Source organism: Onychostoma macrolepis, chromosome 05, assembly GCF_012432095.1.
Source record: "Onychostoma macrolepis isolate SWU-2019 chromosome 05, ASM1243209v1, whole genome shotgun sequence".
NCBI classification, from domain to species: Eukaryota; Metazoa; Chordata; class Actinopteri; order Cypriniformes; family Cyprinidae; genus Onychostoma; species Onychostoma macrolepis.
Genome location: NC_081159.1, coordinates 13,758,660 through 13,779,242, shown reverse-complemented (window position 1 = coordinate 13,779,242; position 20,583 = coordinate 13,758,660). Strand labels below are relative to the sequence as shown.

General features: G+C 38.8%; 1 protein-coding gene across 1 annotated transcript in view; it reads right to left on the bottom strand.

Annotated features, from left to right (window-relative positions):
• The window catches only part of fsta (follistatin a), a 133,281-nt gene that overhangs the window by 8,119 nt on the left and 104,579 nt on the right, over positions 1–20,583 (bottom strand). The gene's annotated exons all lie outside the window — the stretch shown is intronic.

Here is a 20,583-nt window from a genome sequence, read left to right as displayed (position 1 = left end):
CGTAGAGAGACCATTGGTAGCAATGATTCTACGATCTGCTTAGGCTTACGATGCTCTTGGGAAACGCAGCCCTGGACATAATAGCATAGCGGCTTAAGAATTATTAGACAGCAACTCACAAAATGATATGATAAACGGTAAACACGTTACTACCTTATTCAAAGCACCTATTGAGATCAGATCAGGAACAGAATATTACTTCACTAGACTGCTTCCAAAATACTGAAAACTGGCTTTAATACAGACATCAACAACAGTATAAATAACATTAAAAACAGCAGGTGGCTTTTTAAACCAATCTAAAACAAAACAAAAAGTTCTGAAACAAACTGTTCTGTAAATATATAATAGCTAAAGGTAAAAAGGTCAAGATGTGAGTTATAGTTCCCAGCTGTTGAATATCATCATTCTGAGGTATTTTTATGATCATTTATCAGAATATTGTGTCCATCACAGACTTACAAGGAACATTTCTTAAGGAAACATTGTTTGAATTATGTTTTTATGAATGCAACTACTTACAAATTGGACTCATTTGAGACAAGTGCATTTTGAAACTAAAACTTTGAGAAAATACAGACAGGCCTAATTAAAATGTTGAAAAAGAGGTTTACACGGTTGAACAATACCAAGTTTTTGTTGTTGTTGTTGTTTTTTTTTTTTTTTTTTAAAATAAAGACATGAATAGAGTTCAGTAAAATAAATAGTAAAATACATTTAGGATGTTCTTGTGCTCTCTGCAAATATTTTCCACTCATTTCTCAACCTCTCGTCATGACACTGGCCATAATTTATGCAGTTCAAGAACATCTATCGTTTAAGGAGTAAGCAAAAAAAGAACAAAATAAACTAAGAACATTTGTTATCTGATTGACGGGCTGAGTAATTCTGCTGTTTTGCCTTGAGAAAAATATGAAGTATAAGCAGTGTAAAATAAATCACAACCTCTGGAATGTGACCATGTGCAGAAAAAACATGAGTAAAGACAAGAATCCTTAGATTAACCTTAGATTGAAAGCAAAATTTTAATGGTAAACTTAAACCCTAACAAGCTGTTATTTACAGCTATTCACTGAGCTTAAAAGCATTTAAGCAGATAGATAAAGAGCTGCATTCAAAGCCCTTATAAAATCTGTGGCAGCTCATTCCATATCAGTGCACTATGTAGAAAATCTCTTGGCACCTGTACACAGCCTACAGTTAGAACAATGAACTATACTTGACAGAAGAATTGTTCTGATAATTAATAATAGTCAATGTAACTGTTTATTGAACATTTGTGGAAATCATGTTGTCACTTAAAAGAAAAATGTTAGCTCCTTTGCTAAATTCCTTTTAAGACATTCCAGAGCAGATACCATCAGCTAGTATTTTTAGTGAATATATACTGTGCCTCATGAAGAGGCAATGCCTCATATAACGTCTAATTATTTTTTCACAGTAATAAACTGTGTTACTAAGTGTATTAATGGACTCTGCACTCAGCGTTGTTCACAGCCTTGGAAAACAGCAGCCTACAAGTCCAAACCATAGGTCAGCATCAATGAGAAACCAACCGGAAACCAGCAGAAAAGTGTAACGTTAACAGGAAAACAAAACAAGTCCACTTCCAGACAGGTGCACGTGTACGTAGAAAGCAAAAACAGTACTACAAGAGCACCATCTAGTGGATGATTGAAGGAAACACAGAGGTCTTCCCTCAGTGAATTAGTGAAGTCAATACTTCCGAATACTTAAAAATATTGTATCCGTAACAGTTTTTATATGCAATATTATTTTATTATAACACAATTAATTGTAAAAAAAAAATATATATACAATTAGTATATCAGGATATGAAATCATCTCTCAGTCGGTCATGGTAGGCTACTACAGATTCGGTCGAAGGCACTTCGTTCATTTTGTCAAATGTCCACAGGTGGTAGATTTTATATATCAGCTACATTCATCTTCAGTGTTAATAAGATTACGCCACGGGCTCTTCTGCTGTGTACAAGTATCGCTCTCTCTCTCCGTGTGTGTGTGTGTGTGTGTGTGTTACGAGCTGGCACTAAAAGGTAATGACTACTTTAGACTGGTTGCCTAACAAATAATTGTTACTTGTTAAGTGTTAATGGAACAAACTACAAATACCAAAAACTGACTGCACATTTTCCCAATAAGTAGGCCTAATTATACAGTGTGACAGTATCATACTAAAATAATTACAGACTACTTGTGATTTCACGCTGCAATACAGCAGAGGTGCAGTAAAGCGAAACAATCATGGTTTTCCATTGTAAGGTAAAAAAAAAAAAAAAAAGTGTTGACCTTAAAGGTGCAGGAAGCGATGAAATCAACTAAGACAAGCAATTTTGTTAATATTTGCCAGCTGTCTCTTCTGTGTGTATAGGCTATGCTGAAAAAAAATTAGTGTTTTTCTATGTGGCCCTGGGGTGTAGCCTATTCCAGAAAGCACGGTTAACTTACCGTCAGCTAAACCCTGAACTTTCGGTTGATTAACCCAAAACCTGCTTACTCGAGGTATGTTGGTTCCAAAAACGCATCCGGGAGTAAGTTCATTCAACACGGAGTATCCTGGTTAAGACTCAAGACATTCTCAACAGAGGACAGAGCGACGAATCGACGAGTCACTATGGAAACGGAAGCTAAGAAAAAAGCAGCCATGCTGTTTCTTTCTTCTTCTTTTGTTCAGAGGTCATTTACATGCTTCGTGCATATCGCCACTGGTTGTGCAATCATTTGTCATTTTTTTTTCGTTTAATCTTTTAATTACTGAGAATAAGAGCTATAGTGTTTTTTTATGCTAATTATATAATAAGAAATATAATTTCAGTATTTTTATTATAGAAATATATAGAAAAAGCAGATCCATGACAATAAAATATAAGTATATTAGAATAAAATCAACATTACCTTGTCGTAATAGTGTTTTATAATTAATATATCGATAACTATTATATATGACAATATAATAAATATAACAACATATAAAATTATAATATAATATTACCTTATATACCTTATATAGTTATATAACAGCACATTATAATTAACATATCATACAACTATAGTATGTTACATAACTATATTGTAATAATATATAAATATCCGCAATCTGTCATGCTCACTGGAGGCTCGTCAGATAGCGCTGAAGTAAGCTAACCCTGAAACAGTACCTACTCCGCAGTGTTGCCAAGTCTGCGGCTTTCCCGCGGAGTTGGGCTACTTTAACACTGTTGCCGCAGGTTGTTTTTCATGTCCGCGGGTTGAAGCGACCCCAATAACATAATATTTAACCCCTGTAATGCTAATTTTACCAGGGGAATCCCGCCAAAAAGCGTGATTTTTACCCCCCGGAACGTGATTTTTACCGGGGGAGGGGACCCTCTTGAAACGCGATTGGGCTACTTTTGGGCTAGTTTTGAGTAGCAATTGGGCGGGTTTTGTTGTGAAAACCTGGCAACCCTTCTACTCTGGAGCAGGTTATGTTCAGAGAGTAAGTTGCTATGGCTATTTACATTCTCTGAAAGTTACCTCCTTTGTGGAAACCGAAAGCCGAGTTTATCCGCTTACTTACCTTAAAGGGGTCGTCGGATGCAAAATTCACTTTACAAGTTTTATAGCGAAACACAAACTATGTGTCTTACAATAATGTGTTTTTCAAGCTCTTTAATGTGGCGTGACAGATCTGTATTTATGTGAATCGGTTCATTAAATTATACTGTTTTCTTTGTGAAAATTCCACCACCTACTCCGCAAAAAAATATCTGTGGCGTCCAGACTTTCATTCCTCAAATGTAGCCTATTTTTGCATGAAAAAACAGTATAGCCTAATTTATAATGAAAATAATGTCTCATTATTGTAATCGGAAAGATGATTGACTCGCATGCTGCTTAAACTAAGGCGAATACAGCGATTTGTCACGCCACATTAAAGAGCGTGAAAAACATTATATATATACATATATATATATATACAGGTGCTGGTCATATAATTAGAATATCATCAAAAAGTTTATTTATTTCACTAATTCCATTCAAAAAATGAAAATTGTATATTATATTCATTCATTACTCACAGACTGATATATTTCAAATGATTATTTCTTTTAATTTTGATGATTATAACTGACAACTAAGGAAAATCCCAAATTCAGTATCTCAGAAAATTAGAATATTGTGAAAAGGTTCAATACTGCTGACTTGACAGTTGTCCAAAAGACGACCATTGACACGTTGCACAAGGAGGGCAAGACACAAAAGGTCATTGCAAAAGAGGCTGGCTGTTCACAGAGCTCTGTGTCCAAGCACCTTAATAGAGAAGCGAAGGGAAGGAAAAGATGTGGTAGAAAAAAGTGTACAAGCAATAGGGATAACCGCACCCTGGAGAGGATTGTGAAACAAAACCCATTCAAAAATGTGAGGGAGATTCACAAAGAGTGGACTGCAGCTGGAGTCAGTGCTTCAAGAACCACTACGCACAGACGTATGCAAGACATGGGTTTCAGCTGTCGCATTCCTTGTGTCAAGCCACTCTTGAACAACAGACAGCGTCAGAAGCGTCTCGCCTGGGCTAAAGACAAAAACGACTGGACTGCTGCTGAGTGGTTCAAAGTTATGTTCTCTGATGAAAGTAAATTTAGCATTTCATTTGGAAATCAGGGTCCCAGAGTCTGGAGGAAGAGAGGAGAGGCACACAATCCACGTTGCTTGAGGTCCAGTGTAAAGTTTCCACAGTCGGTGATGGTTTGGGGTGCCATGTCATCTGCTGGTGTTGGTCCACTGTGTTTTCTGAGGTCCAAGGTCAACGCAGCCGTATACCAGGAAGTTTTAGAGCACTTCATGCTTCCTGCTGCTGACCAACTTTATGGAGATGCAGATTTCATTTTCCAACAGGACTTGGCACCTGCACACAGTGCCAAAGCAACCAGTATCTGGTTTAAGGACCATGGTATCCCTGTTCTTAATTGGCCAGCAAACTCGCCTGCCCTTAACCCCATAGAAAATCTATGGGGATTGTGAAGAGGAAGATGCGATTATGCCAGACCCAACAATGCAGAAGAGCTGAAGGCCACTATCAGAGCAACCTGGGCTCTCATAACACCTGAGCAGTGCCACAGACTGATCGACTCCATGCCACGCCGCATTGCTGCAGTAATTCAGGCAAAAGGAGCCCCAACTAAGTATTGAGTGCTGTACATGCTCATACTTTTCATGTTCATACTTTTCAGTTGGCCAAGATTTCTAAAAATCCTTTCTTTGTATTGGTCTTAAGTAATATTCAAATTTTCTGAGATACTGAATTTGGCATTTTCCTTAGTTGTCAGTTATAATCATCAAAATTAAAAGAAATAATCATTTGAAATATATCAGTCTGTGTGTAATGAATGAATATACAAGTTTCACTTTTTGAATGGAATTAGTGAAATAAATCAACTTTTTGATGATATTCTAATTATACGACCAGCACCTGTATATTGTTTGTATTTCGCTATAACTGACAGATTTTGAAAACTGAGATTTTGGAATATCTCCCAGTGCTCCCAATCTGGGCCATCTGCATGTGCAAAAGGCTAATATACTCTCAAAATATTATAACTTTAATCTTTATTCTCAAAACATTTGGACTTTATTCTCGAAACATTTGGTGCTTATTCTCGTAATATTTCGACTTTATTCTCGAAATATTACGACTTTAATCTCGTAATCTTAGATTTTCTTTACATTTTTTAACATGGCACTAAAACGCCATTGTAGGAGAGAGAGTGAGAAAGCGGGAGATTTGTAAAAAGAACGTAGCCAGAGAGATGACTTTTAGAATCAAAGAGAAAAATGTAAGATGAATATCACCGAAAAAAGAAGGATTTTCAATCAGGCGAGAACTAGAACCGTTTCCAAGAATGGACATTGAGAGATTGACATTAGAGAGTGGGAAGAAGACCTGACAAAGGAGGTAGCTGACACGGGAATGAAATTAGTTTTGCTATGTTTCACAGAATCAAGATATGCTGTTGTTGTACTATTAGTTAATATTCTAATAGGACTGATTCGTCCATACTTGTGTGAGTAAGCTGTCTGATGTTGTATCCCAATCTGTATCCACCTTCTGTATCATTTTCTATTTTCAGAAGTCACTATTTTCAGAACAACTTTACATTGGTATATTAGGCCTAATGTGAGGTGATATAACAACAATATCTATAGAATAGCTCTTTTAATGTTTCCTTTGTATTCTGCTGTAAGTAAATGAAAAAAGACAACACATACTGCATTTGTGGTCTGCTCTCCCGATTTAATTCGCAATATAAACCATGAATAATTCCCTGGAATGCACTAAGAATCTTTAGTTTTTCTCCCCAAATCCTCATGTTTCTTTACAGGTTTGTTTTCACTTGGATGATGTTAAATGTATATTACTATAGTGATATTTAACACATGCGGATATTGCTGCGGATAGAAGGAGGCTCTTTTGGAGTTATATGTTGAAAGTAATTTGTTAAGGTTTTACACTTTTAAATTTCCTTTTAATGAGCGATGGTTAAGGGGTGAGTAAAATAATGTCACCTCTTTGTACCCAGTTTTTGAAAATACTTATTATTGCGTTCATAGAGCGAATCTTTTGCTGATTTTTTACAGTATAAATGGAAAATTACCCCCATAATTTGCGCAAAGCATCATGCTGTGAAAAAAGGTGAATAGCATGTTTGTAAATTTGAAGGGCGGAGTAATGAAGGGAGGGTGTGTGCTTCTTCTTCTTCTTTTAGTTTTATGGCGGGTTGTGAACCAATTTCATAGGTGCATACAGCCACCATCTACTGTGAAGGAGTGTGAAGAGTATGATTCCTGTTTCCCACATAATCCCTTTATCCTGTCTGTTAATACACTCTTCCTAATAAATCTCATCATTGCACTCATTTGTTTTCTTGCATTAATTTAGCATTTTTTAATTAATTTTGAATAAAATGTAGCATCCCATTCGTTGACAACTATATAAACATTCACAGATCTTTATAGTTAGCTTGTTGATGATTCTGGATGTTCAGTTTTGTTGTGTATAAAACATACAAAATGCTTGAAATGGTTATTGCACTACTATGTGCATGACTTTAACATTAAAACAAAGTGAACTTGATTTTGTGGGGAAAAAAGCATTCCTGTCCCAGCAGCAAATGTTTCCCATCCACCACATTTAAAATTTATGGCCTGCACAACTCAGAAACTTGGGTATAAAAATTATAGTAGAAAGTAGAAAATATGACAAAACATGTCCAATTTCCAACTAGAAAAGTCATATTTATAAAAAAATAAATAAATAAATTGAGCGTAGCGTTAATTCTGGCAGGTCATGTTAGTCAAGCTCGCATCAGCTGACTCTCAGCTGATCCCCATCTACCTATTGGAAGATGACACCTATCTAAGCATCCATATATAAGGTCCCTCAGTATTATCAGCAGTTTTCGCATTGCTCAATAGCTAATTACCCTCCTCCATCCCCAACTCCTCCTCTGTCAGTCAGTATCCAACCTTCTGATTCTCTTTTGAATCAGACAAATAAAAAAATGTGTACATAAAATTACTGAACTTTAACAAATCTGCAATACTTTGTTGGTTCTGTTATGTTTACCCTGGGGGGTTATTGCTGCTCACCCTGGTCTTATCCATGCTAGGCTGTATGGATGCGCAGGGAGTTCTTGCCCAGAACAGAACCATACTGCCAATCCAAACTGTATGTATCACAGGGATAGCCTGTGAAGGCAGCATGAGATAAGGTGAGGATGTCATGGTCTATTGTGCTGTTGATTAAGATTAAAATGGAACACCATTCAGATTTGCATTTAGTTAGCAATAGCATGAAGGGAAAAAAGAGCACTAGCAAGGGGAACATTAGCACTAGTCAATATTGTTTTGTTTTTTTTTGGTCAGATTTTTGTTTTATCAACTAGCTAGTCAAATGTGTTTATTAAACTTTAATCATTACTGTTATGGTGATATGACAATATATGTGTCGGTGATGATATAAAGTGTAAATCGACTGAATTTTTCTATATCATTTATATATCGTCGTGGTATGCAAATATATCTGTGGCACTTTTAGTGGTCAGGAGCTATTGACACGTCAGAGCGCTAAAGAAACATGGATAAATGAGTAATAAGCAGCTTTCTGTGTGTGTTTACCCCAAGACAAAGATAACTATAATGTTACTAATAAAGATATAAAGTTCATCACCAAAGGACCATCACCTTCAGCTCAACCTTGCCAAGACAGAACTGCTTGTGGTTCAAGTAAACCCAATCACAATTTCACCATCCAGTTAGACACATCAACCATCACTCCTTCAAAAACAGCCAAAAACCTTGGAGTTATGATTGATGATCAGCTGAATTTCTCAGACAACATTGCTAAAGCTGCCCGGTCCTGCACATTTGCTTTATTCAGAAGATCAGAAGATCAGGCCCTTTCTTTTGGAATAATGCTTCACAACTCCTTGTTCAAGCTCTTATTCTGTCCAGGCTGGACTATTGCAATGCTCTCTTGGCAGGTCTTTCAGCCAGTTCTATCAAACCTTTACAATTAATCCAGAACGCGGCAGCAAGATTAATTTTGAATGAACCAAAAAGAATGCATGTCACACCATTGTTTATCCAATGGATCCAATGGATCCAAGATGGCGGCGCGATCAGACGCAGCGGCTGCTCCAGGTCCCAAAGACGGTGCTTTTTTGTCTTTTAATGTCGTCTGTTCGTCTCCAAATAGTGTAAATTTACCGCTAGTTCATAAGGAAATCACTCCTAAACTCAAATATGTTCGCCAAAGACTTTTGGATATCGGCAACGCATACAAAGACCAACTCGCCGGGCGGCTACTGAGAAGCTACGAGGCCTCTGTTTACTGCTGAAGCCGGACCTCGAGACCGCGGCCTCGCCTTACTGTCGCTACCCGCACAAGGCGGCGTGCAAGCGGTGTGAGAGAGGACGGAAGCGGTAAGCGCGGAGGTATCTGAGCTAGGCTGAGGAAAACCCCACAAGACCGGCTCTTCCAACACTCATGCTCTCAAACGTTCGCTCTCTGGAAAACAAACTGGACTTAATTCAACTCAGTCGATCTACACAGCATGAGACAAGGGATTGTTGTGTGTTTGTTTTCACTGAAACATGGCTGAACGACAACATCCCGGACTCCGCCATTCAGCTGCACGGACTAACCTGCTACCGCGGACAGAGATTCATCACTGTCTGGTAAGACTCGCGCGGTGGCTTGTGTGTGTACGTCAACAAAGAATGGTGTAACAATGCTGGGGTAGTGACAAAACACTGTTCATCGCTGGTGGAGTTTATGTTTGTGAAGTGTCGACCGTTCTATTTGCCGCGGAGTTCACGGCCATTGTTATTGTCGCGGTATACATCCCACCGTGCGCAAATGCAAAGGACGCGCTCATGAGCTGTACAGCGCCATCAGCGAACAACAAACAAATAACCCCGACGGCTTTTTCATCATAGCCGGTGACTTCAACCACGCAAACCTAAAGACAGTTTTGCCAAAGTTCTACCAACATGTGAACTTTGCAACAAGGGAAATAACACACTGGACTTTGTTTACACAACAGTTAAGGCGCATACAAAGCTGAACCCGCCCCCACCTCGGGTACTCAGACCACATCTCTGTTATGCTAATCCCAGCATACAGACCACTTCTGAAACTGGCCAAACCGGTTCACAAACAGATCAAGGTATGGCCAGACAATGCCACCTCAGAACTGCAGGACTGCTTCCAGGACACAGACTGGAACATGTTTAAAGAGGCGGCCACCTACAACAACCACACAGACCTGCAGGAGTACACTGAAACTGTGACTGCTTACATCCAAAAGTGCACTGATGATGTGACAGTCACCAAGACCATCACCACACGCGCCAACCAGAAGCCATGGATGACAGCAGAGGTTCGTGGGCTGCTAAAGACCAGAGATGAAGCATTCAGATCAGGAGATAAAGCAGCCCTCAAAACAGCAAGAGCCAATCTGTCCCGCAGCATCAAAAATGCAAAACGGTCATATGCTCAAAAAATCAACAATCACTTCACAGACAGCAGTGACACACGGAGCCTGTGGCAAGCTATTCAGACCATCACAGACTACAAGCCCCCGCCACAGGCCTGTGATGACGACACATCCCTCCCAGATACACTCAACCACTTTTACTCACGGTTTGAAATGCAGAATGACACACCTGCACAAAACTGCCCACACCTCCCAACGACCAGGCGCTCTGTCTGTCTCCAGCCGACGTAAGGAAGTCCCTATCTAGGATCAACCCACGCAAGGCTGCGGGTCCCGACAACATACCTGGCCGTGTACTGAAAGACTGTGCTGCACAGCTGACAGATGTCCTAACAGATATCTTCAACACCTCGCTGAGCCAGGCAGTCGTCCCCACATGTCTCAAATCCACAACAATCATACCGGTACCAAAGAAATCACCTGTGTCCTGTCTAAATGACTACCGTCCCATAGCACTGACTCAATCATAATGAAGTGCTTTGAGAGGTTAGTCATGCACAACATCAAAACCAGCCTCCCAACACACTCGATCCGCTCCAGTTTGCATACCGTCCGAACCGCTCACGGACGATGCAATTTCCTCCACTCTCCACCTGGCTCTTACCCACCTAGAAAATAAAGACTCCTACGTTAGAATGCTGTTCATTGACTTCAGCTCAGCATTCAACACAATAATCCCACAACAGCTCATAAATAAACTCAACCTGCTGGGCCTTAACAATTCCCTCTGCAATTGGATCCTGGACTTTCTAACCGAAGACCTCAGTCAGTCCGTGTCGGCCACAACACCTCGAGCACTACCACAATGAACACAGGTGCCCCACAAGGCTGTGTGCTCAGCCCGCTGCTCTTCACGCTGCTGACCCACGACTGCACTGCCAAGTCCAGCTCCAACCACATCATCAAGTTCGCTAATGACACAACAGTGGTAGGCCTCATCAGCAACAACGATGAAACGCACTACAGAGAGGAAGTGGCACAGCTGGCTGAATGGTGTGGCACTAACAACCTGTCCCTCAATGTGAGTAAGACAAAGGAGGTTGTGATGGACTTCAGGAGAAACTCCGGTGATCACCCCCCACTGACCATCGACAGCTCGCCTGTGGAGAGAGTCAGCAGCACTAAATTCCTGGGGGTGCACATCACAGAGGATCTCACCTGGTCCACCAACACCATGTCACTCTCCAAGAAGGCACAACAGCGCCTACACTTCCTCCGCCGGCTGAAAAGAGCAAGTCTCCTCCACCCATCCTCACCACTTTCTACAGGGGCACCATTGAGAGTGTGCTGACCAGCTGCATCACTGTCTGGTACGGAACTGTACTGCAGCAGACCGCAAGACCCTACAACAGACAGTGAACACCGCTGCAAGGATCATCGGTGCCCCTCTCCCTCCATCCTGGATATTTTCCTCACACGATGCTCCAGCAAAGCCAATAGTATCGTGAAGGACTCCACACACCCTCCCACAGTCTCTTCCAGCTCCTACCATCAGGAAGACGGTACCGAGCATCAGAGCCCGCTCTGCCAGACTGCTCAACAGCTTTTTCCCCAGGCTGTGAGAGCCCTGAACTCAAATCACCCCGCCTCTCTGAACCCCCATACAAACCCCTACCTCCTGTAACATGTAACGTGCAATTGAAGTGTGCTACACACAGGTGAGTGGGCCTGTACAAACCACCTGTAGTAGCACACTCTCCTCTATGCGCACTAGTCACTTTTCACACACACTGCTGTGTGTACACAAATCCCACAAAAGAACTCCGTAATATATGTATGTTTACATGCTCATGCACTACAAATCATCCTGCACTGTTCCCCAGCCAGCTGCTTGAACTCAATGTTTCTCCTTGCACATGTACAGTACTTATCTGAAGCATTCGTATAGTTTGTATAGTTTGTATTTTTTTAGTTTGTATAGGTACTTTTTTATAGATAGTATATTTATATTTATAGTCAAAATCTATCAGTAGGATAGTTGTGTATAGGTTTATATTGTCTTACTCCATTGTTGTATGCCTGTATTTATGTAGCACCGTGGTCCTGTGAGGCACAACATTTCGTTCCACTGTATGCCCCCGCATGTAGCGGAATGACAATAAAGCTCAACTTGACTTGACTTGACTTGATCAATTTGCACTGGCTACCAATAGCTGCTCGCATAAAATTCAAGGCATTAATGTTTGCCTACAAAACCACCACTAGCTCTGCACCCATTTACCTAAATTCATTACTTCAGACTTATGTGCTCTCTAGAAACTTACGTTCTGCAAGTGAACATCACTTTATTGTGCCATCCCAAAGAGGCACAAAATCACTTTCATGGACTTTTACATTAAATGTTCCCTCCTGGTGGAATGACCTGCCCAGCTCAATCCAAGCAGCTGAATCCTTAGCCATCTTCAAGAATCGGCTAAAAACACATCGCTTTGGATAAAAGTGTCTGCTAAATGACTAAATGTAAATGTAGTACTAAAGCCCAAGTGCGATTTGTCCTTTCGCTAACAGACAGATATCAGAGGTTTATTACAGAGGCAGCTGATGTTAATGGTGGAATTTGCAGCTTTATTCATAAACTACAATACCTGTTCATCAATAAGATGAAAACCAGACCTATTATAAATCTAAATGTACTCGAAATTAAATTAATTGAAAAGTGTGATATCCAAGCAGTAATAAAGATTTTTGCTGTCATACTGCATAGCACATACAAATAGCGCATACAAAAAATTGTAAATTAACTGTTCCATGTTAATGTTCCACTACATGTACCGCAACAGACCCCCTCTTTGAGTGGGCCAGGGCATGGTTAAACGAACCACACTGGACTACAGAGTAGTCACACTTGTGAAATAAACTGGACTTTGGGGGTCAATCGCGCTCAAGCATAGATCAGAGCCCCTACACTCATAAAAATAAAGGTGCTTCAAAAGGTTCTTCACAGCGATGCCATAGAAGAACCATTTTTGGTTCCACAAAGAGCATTCAGTCAAAGGTTCTTTAAAGAACCATCTTTTTCTTACCTTTTTATAATCTGAAGAACCTTCTTTCGCAACAAAGAACCTTTTGTGAAACAGAAAGGTTCTTCAGATGTTAAAGGTTCTTTATGGAACCATTTATAAGAAAAATTTTCTTCTATGGCGTCATGAAGCACCTTCATTTTTAAGAGTGTAGTGTGAGTTCATCCTAAATCTAAATGAATAGCAAATAGCACACCACAACTATAACCATAACAGCACAAAAAATGATGAATGATAAAAACATTGACAGCCATTTGGAATCATTTCTGCTTTATAGAGCTTGATCATTTAAAATGACAGATTACACAACTGCATTGTATACTTAGAATTCATCTCTGCTCATCTGCCCGGAATGGCTTGCACGTATGACAGTAAGCGGAAGTTAGAGAAAAGTGTTTAAAATGTTTTAAATATGGATATTTTTCTTACAAAAATACATCAGTTTTCTACAGGAGGCCTTTATTCACCCCCCTGGAGCCATGTGAGGCGTGTGTTATTATGGATAGATGCACTTTATTTTAGGGATGGGCATTCCAAGCAAAAATAATATTCGAAAATCACTGGGTATTATTCGATTACTATTCGAAAATCACACCCCTCCCCCACATGGATGCACAAACACCCATAAGCAGAGAAAGAGGGAGACAATAATTGCACAACTTATTAGATATTCTATAATTAAATCAACTAATTGAATATTCTAAAATCGTGACCCATCCCTATTTTATTTGACTTCTTATGGACTGTTGAAAAAAAAAAAAAAAACACCTGCCCACTGCCATTATAAAGCTTGGAAGAACAAGGACAATTTTTAATATGACTCCGCTTGGATTCGTCTGAAAGAAGTCATATAGACCTGCCTTGAGGGTGAGTAAAACATGGTTTAATTTTAATTTTTGGGTGAACTAACCTTTTAATGTGATTTTTTTAATTCCTAAGGATTGCAGTTCTTCTTGAAGATGTTCCCTTTCCCTTTCCCTTTCATATGCACTACATATCATCAAAACATGTTCCTCTGTCTCCTCTATTAAAAAATCATCACATAAACCTGCCTTATGTTTCCCTATAATGTGTAATGTTTGGTTAAGATTTGAATGTGCTGTTCGTATATATGTGAAAATCAAGCGTAGCGTTAGTTCTGGCAAGTCACGTTAGTCAAGCTCGCATCAGCTGACTCTCAGCTGATCCCCATCTACCTATAGGAATACGACACCTTTCTAAGCATCCATATATAAGGTCCTTCAGTATTATCAGCAGTTTTCACATTGCTCAATAGCTAATTAGCCTCCTCCATCCCCAACTCCTCCTCTGTCAGTCAGGATTCAGCCTTCTGATTTTCCTTTGAATCAGACTAATTCTAAAATGTGTACATAAAATTACTGAACTTTAACAATATCTGCAATACATGTTGTTGGTTCTGTTCTGTTTACCCTGGGGGGTTATTGCTACTCTCCCTGCTCTCATCCATGCTAGGCTGCATGGATGCGCAGGGAGTTCTTGCCCAGAACAGAACCATACCGCCAATCCAAACTGTATGCTAATTGTCAATCATCTTTGACGATAGTGGTCCTGACAGAAATGACTTGTTCCCTTCTACTTATAAGTGATTTTACTTCTCTTTATGCTCCTTTGTACTTTATGATAATGTCGACCTGTTTGACATAAGTCCCAATATGTTTGACATTTCATATTACATGCTTATGATATCAAATGTTTCTCTTTTCTTCTGCTGAGTGCAATATTTATATTGAATCGTCTATTAAGGATTCTTTGGACATTTTATCTGCTCCTCATTACCTTGAATTGCACATGTGCTGATATCCATATAAAACGAGTTATTATTCCTATCTGTATAAAACTGTATAATGTAATCGTGATTTCTGATAAAATTTGACTTCTGTTTGTTTGCAATGATTGTAAACTCATAAGAACCACTCATAAGATAAGTCAGAACATATCTTACTTCATAAATCCACCCTAGTGCCATAAGCATTGCAATCATCTGTGCTGTATCCACCTTATTTTTCATTGAGTAAGCCGTCTTCTGTCTATGTGTGAGACTTCTGGTTCATTAACCACTGTAGAGAAATAACTAGAAGAATAACAAAGTGCAGTAAATGGTAAAATGGTTTGCACTACAAACCAGTGTGTTCATAATTAGGATAATATATTAAAATAATATGGTAAGACAAACCACTTTGAAATACAACCCGAATTCCGGAAATGTTGGGACGTTTTTTAAATTTGAATAAAATGAAAACTAAAAGACTTTCAAATCACATGAGCCAATATTTTATTCACAATAGAACATACAGAACATAACAAATGTTTAAGCGGAGAAATTTTACACTTCTATCCACTAAATGAGCTCGTTTCAAATTTGATGCCTGCTACAGGTCTCAAAAAAGTTGGCACGGGGGCAACAAAGGGCTGAAAAAGCAAGAAATTTTGAAAAGATTCAGCTGGGAGAACATCTAGCAACTAATTAAGTTAATTGACATCAGGTCTGTAACATGATTAGCAGAGTCTCTCAGAAGTAAAGAAGGGCAGAGGCTCTCCATTCTGTGAAAGAGTGCATAAAAAGATTGTGGAATACTTTAAAAACAACGTTCCTCAACGTCAGATTGCAAAGGCTTTGCAAATTTCATCATCTACAGTGCATCAAAAGATTCAGAGAAACTGGAGAAATCTCTTTGTGTAAGGGACAAGGCCGAAGACCTTTGTTGGATGCCCATGGTCTTCGGGCCCTCAGACAACACTGCATCACTCATCGGCATAATTCTGTCATTGACATTACTAAATGGGCCCAGGAATACTTCCAGAAACCGCTGTCGGTAAACAATATACACCGTGCCATCTGCAGATGCCAACTTAAGCTCTATCATGCAAAAAGGAAGCCATGTGTAAACATGGTCCAGATGCGCCATGGTGTCCTGTGGGCCAAGGCTCATTTAAAATGGACTGTTTCAAAGTGGAAAAGTGTTCTCTATGGTCAGATGAGTCCAAATTTCACATTCTTGTTGGAAATCACGGACGCCGTGTCCTCCGGGCTAAAGAGGAGGGAGACCTTCCAGTGTGTCATCAGTGTTCGGTTCAAAAGCCAGCATCTCTGATGGTATGGGGGTGCATAAGTGCATACGGTATGGGCAGCTTGCATGTTTTGGAAGGCACAATTAATGCTGAAAGGTATATAAAGATTTTAGAGCAACATATGCTCCCCTCCAGACGACATCTATTTCAGGGAAGCCTTGTGTATTTCAGCAGGACAATGCAAAACCACATACTGCAGCTATTACAACAGCATGGCTTCGTAGTAGAAGAGTCCGGGTGCTGAATTGGTCTGCCTGCAGTCCAGATCTTTCACCTATAGAGAACATTTTGTTCATCACTAAACGAAAAATACGTCAAAGGCGACCACAAACTCTTCAGCAGCTGGAAACCTATATCAGGCAAGAATGGGACCAAATTCCAACACCAAAACTCCAGAAACTCATAACCTTGATGCCCAGAGATCTTCAAACTGTTTTGAAAAGAAGAGGAGATGCTACACCATGGTAAACATGCACCCGTCCCAACTATTTTGAGACCTGTAGCAGGCATCAAATTTGAAATGAGCTCATTTTGTGCATACAATTGTAAAATTTCTCAGTTTAAACATTTATGTTATCTATGTTCTATTGTGAATAAAATATTGGCTCATGTGATTTGAAATTCTTTTAGTTTTCATTTTATTCAAATTTAAAAAATGTCCCAATATTTCCGGAATTCGGGTTGTATCAAGCAACAAAACGAGGTGTTTTGTACAGCTAAAAATAGCTGGAAGCGGGTGACACTGGAAGCCAGACATATTAAATTTACAAATGGCCACAGCTGCTCTTACGGAAAAATAATGTGACTTCACAGATGTACAGTTACTTCCTCTATGATGCCTGAAAGTCCATCATTATGCATATTTTGGTGTGATTGAGTGGCAGTTTCTCTCTGCAGATGACGAGGTTGTAAGATGTGACAGCATCTGAAATGCACAATTGAGTTTACAGTTACAATGTGTCTCCTTCCATTTGTTTAAAACAATTGTTTATGAAGGTCAAAAGTAGTATGTTAAAAGTAAAAAATGATATAAAGTCATGGGATAGCTGTGACTGGGTATGTTTATGCATAAACCCAAGTAATAATAATAGTAATAATCATCATCTTACATAAATTCTATCTTTGTTACTTACTTGGTGGTGAAGAGGAGATATATTTTTAACTGAACAGGGCTGGTCACACTTACATATTCTGTTAAACTAAAAAAAGACAAAAAGACATTGGTAGGAAACCAGTTACAATTTGAAAGTTAAATTATTGACATTTTAAGAAAGAAATTATTTACCTGTTGAATGTATACGTATATATATGCCTATTAGGGTTTTACATTAAAACAACAACAAGAACAATGTTGTGTGGATTGCTTACTTTTTATTGACATGTAATATTGTAGCAAAAATGTCAGTGCTCTTAACAACAGTTATTAGCTGAATACATTAAAAAATGACAATTGACAATGAACATGAATAAATACACAAAGAAGTAAAACAAAATAAAAACAAAAAAATAGATGTGATGAAGACCAAGTTTCAGTGAAATATCTTCATATGCCTTTAAGTCCATCATTATGGTGTGACTGAGTGACAGTTTATCTGCAGATGATGAGGTTGTGGGATGTGATGCATCTGAAATACAGAACTGAGTTTAGAATTACAGTGTGTTCATTTGTTTATGTAAAAACAATTATGTTCACGAAGGTCAAAAGTAGCAAAAAATGGACAGTATGTGAGCCCTTCACAATCTTAAAAGAAAACAAGTGATATAAAGTCATGGGATAGCTTTATAAAACCAAGTAATAATTTAAAAAAATTCTTACAGTATGGATTATAAATTCAATATCTTTGTTACCTACTTAGTGGAGAAGAGGAGAGAAGTATCCTCAGCTTAAAAGAGCTGCTCACACTTACATGTGACCAAAAAGCTAAAAAGAGAAAAGAACGTTTGTTTGGAAACCAGTTAAAATTTTAAACTTAAATTTGTGTTTAAATTTAAAAATGAAATCATTTACCTGTTGAGAGTGTGTTGACAGTCTGTGTATAGTTGTATCACTGAACTCCAGAAAATCAGTAATGAGGTGCTTTGACAGTTACAGATTTGAAAAACAAAAGGGCGGGAATAAAGAACCCTAAACTCTAACACAAAGAACCATTTCAGCATAAAAGGGTTCTTCAGGATGCTATGGTTATAAATATAACCGTTACTACATGTAAAGAACCATCTTTTTTTAGAGTGTAGTCCTGGCTTAATCTGGTGAACGTGATTTCACCAAGTACAACATGTTCCTGGATCAACATCCTTGTTGATGCTGGAACAACATTCCAATCTACCAATCAGAATTGAGAGATAATTTTTTCAGGAAATATCTGCTTTAGGTTTACGATCAGGGTTAGGTGCTTCTACACTCTTGTTAATCAGCTATCATTTCCCACTGATTTAAGGAATAAATTATGGGTTAGGTAGGGTTAAGTTTAGGGGTAGGGATTGGGTTAAGTCTATATTTTTGGACAGTAATGTTGATCTAGGAACATGTCTTACTTGGAAAAATCATGGTGACCACTTAATCTAATCCCTGACTGGGAAACCGCCCCGTAATTGTTTCTGGTATAACCAGTTGAGGTTGGTTTGCACAACTTTAGCCAAGCAATAAAAAATATTATGTGACATCAAAATGTTCATACCTTTTACCTATTGACTAAGCTGGATAGGTTCTCCTAACATTTGTTACATTTTGTTTGATTCCAAAAAAAACAAAAAAACACTCTCCCCTAAATCCAATACAGGGCTTTTCCCATAGATGGCAGCATTTATCAACATTTAAGACTTCAAACAAAAAGGTCTCTGTCTAGAATGGAAACAGGTCTATTTTAGGAATCATAGCTTTCTTAAATGGATTATTAGAACAGACAAATCTACTAATAATTCTACTGATGAGGTGAATCGTTATGCAACAGTCATGCCTTCCACTGAATTGTGACTCAGACATCTGTGGTGATGAGGTAAGGAGCACCAGACACCCCACAGACACCATGATACACAATGTCATCCTGATGCTCTTTGACACGGGTACCCACAGCATTGATCAGGGAGCTGAATGATTCCCATGGTGTTCCACAAGGATCCCATTTCCAAGGAAAAACAAGCTGAAATCAATTTCTGTCAGCTGTTGGCCTGACAAGGTCAATAAAAGATAAATCCACCATACGAGATGATCTGGTTTAGACATTATTGCTTCCATGACCATGTATTTCCGTTGAAAGAGTTTCAGATCAAAGGTTCATGCAGCGGCAAGAAGTTATTAGTCATCATCAAAAGAAGAAAATTAGATCACTTGTGAGGTGTTGTTCTTCTTTTTTCTTTGTAGCCACCTGTACATTTCTTTTAAGCAGTTTTCTGATATGTGGTATCCAGACCAGTAGGTCAAGGTTAATATTGCTTAGTGTTAATCTCGTTCACCCAGCAGTTGTGTAACAGTGGTTGAGAACATTGATGCACCTATTCAAATAAATACAATCATGAGCAGGGGTGTACTGATCTTAGATCAGCAACACTTAGTCTTGTGAGAAGTGTCAGTCAAAACCTGTGAATGTCTGACTGGCCAATATATAAAATGTGAGGCATATAAATAGTGTTTAAATTGACACTGAAGGAAAAAAACAAACAAACATGAGATGTGTGTGAGAACTAAATATACATGAATCGGAAATGGTAAAGGTGCAGTCACTCACCGTTGCTCAGCTTAATTTCATGGGTCTTTAAAAAGGAATCTGTACAATCGGGACTTTTGCATGAGGGGGAAAAAGTTCCCCATGCAGAGATTTCTTGTGTTCAAGTTGGTCATTTTGCTAATGTGACCAAATTTTAACCATGTGGATGTGAACTTTCATGCGTGCACTGAAATGTTTCTTGTTTATAGTTTTCGCATGCAAAAGTGACTCATGCATATGCCAATATTTTCTTGTGCACATACGAAAGACTCGGTTTTTCTTTCTCGCAGATGCTAAACTAAAGACTTAATACTAATACTTTAACAACTAAACAAAAAACTAAATGAAAGTAAATTCACTCCAATGTTAAAAATAAAATTTGTATTATAAATTACATTATTTATAGAAAAGAAAATGACTGGCTCATGTTTTAATGACAATACAACTTCAGTATTTGTTCCTAAAATAAAACTACAAAATATATCTCTTTATATCTGGCAGGATGGTAGCTCTGCATGACGGTTGGTAAAAGACTTTTATCTGTGAGCTCTGGATGGGTTGATTTCCACTGTAGCCTGTAGCCAACACTGAACTAGCATGGACAATGGAGTCTGATCAGCACAGGGAGGTGAAGGCACTATTGAGCCAGCTCCCCCTCAGGGTGCATTATTAGGTCAACCTAGGCCGCAACTCTGAGCATTTTTGTTT